Source organism: Seriola lalandi, unplaced genomic scaffold, assembly GCF_002814215.2.
Source record: "Seriola lalandi dorsalis isolate HSWRI2012SDOR001 ecotype SW California unplaced genomic scaffold, Sedor1 jcf7180002054557, whole genome shotgun sequence".
In the NCBI taxonomy this organism is placed as follows: Eukaryota; Metazoa; Chordata; class Actinopteri; order Carangiformes; family Carangidae; genus Seriola; species Seriola lalandi.
In genome coordinates, this window is record NW_019525110.1 from 349,313 (window position 1) to 350,477 (window position 1,165).

Sequence of the window (1,165 nt, forward strand, 5' to 3'; positions counted from 1 at the left end):
TGAAATGTAACAGCTCAAAAAGAAGGTATTTAAAATCTTTTCTTTTCCTTCCTCTTCCTCTCTGCTTCTAGACCTCCTCTCTTCTTCTTCTTCTTCTTCTCTCTCTCTCAGCTCGCTCTCCCTCCAGACGCCTTCGCCATGCCTCCTCAGCTCCAGTCCCAGAACCAGAACGGACCCAAGATCCTGCAGGGCGACCTCAGCGCCCTCAGCCCGGCCGTCAGGGAGTTCGTGGACACCAACGTGAGCCTGTGTCAGCCCGACGCCCTGCACGTCTGCGACGGCTCCGACGAGGAGAACCGAGCCATCCTGACCCAGCTGGAGGAGCAGGGGATGATCAGGAGGCTGCGCAAATATGAGAACTGGTGGGTGGATGTGGCCTCAGTGTCGGAGGGTCAGAGGTTTGATAAGAGCGACTGTTTCCAGGTGATAGTCTGATCCCAGGTCAGCTCAGAACCAGGTCTGAGGTGGTCCCTGTGCAGACTGTTGTTGTTCAAGACTGTTACATCAGACTTAAAGGTCGACATGCTCACAAACCAGTCAGACCAGCCGGTTCAGGCAGAGCTCACCTGTTCACCTGCAGCCTGTCACAAACATCTGCTCAACCGCTGCAGAATCGAAAAGATGTAATTATAAAAGAATTTAAATATAAATGATCTTTTTGGATCTTTTGAAAATAAATTCTCTTTAATAACATTAAAAAATTTGAAAAACTTCACTGTCATTAAAGTCTGAGGACGACACTGTGTGTGTGTGAGTGTGTGTGTGTGTGTGTGTGTGTGTGTGTGTGTGATCAACAGAAAACATTCACAGTCATTTTGATCTATGCAAACTTATTTATGTATAAGATTAACTTTACATTCAAATGTTACTGCAACATAAATGTAAGAGTTTATAGATAACTTTGATTATTGCCAATTAATTTCAAACTGATTGATCGAGGACGAAGAGATTTCCCAGACACGACATCAAATTAGCTCCAAAGCTTTTATTTAGATTTTCTCCCACCAGAAAAATAATTTTGATGTTGTATTATATTAACATACAGATTATTACATTTAAATTGTGAAATGACCACGTGTTAAACTAAAACATCTACACTCCCTACCTCCTTCCTCCTCCTCCTCCTCCTCCTCCTCCTCTTCCTCCTCCTCCTCCTCTTCCTCCT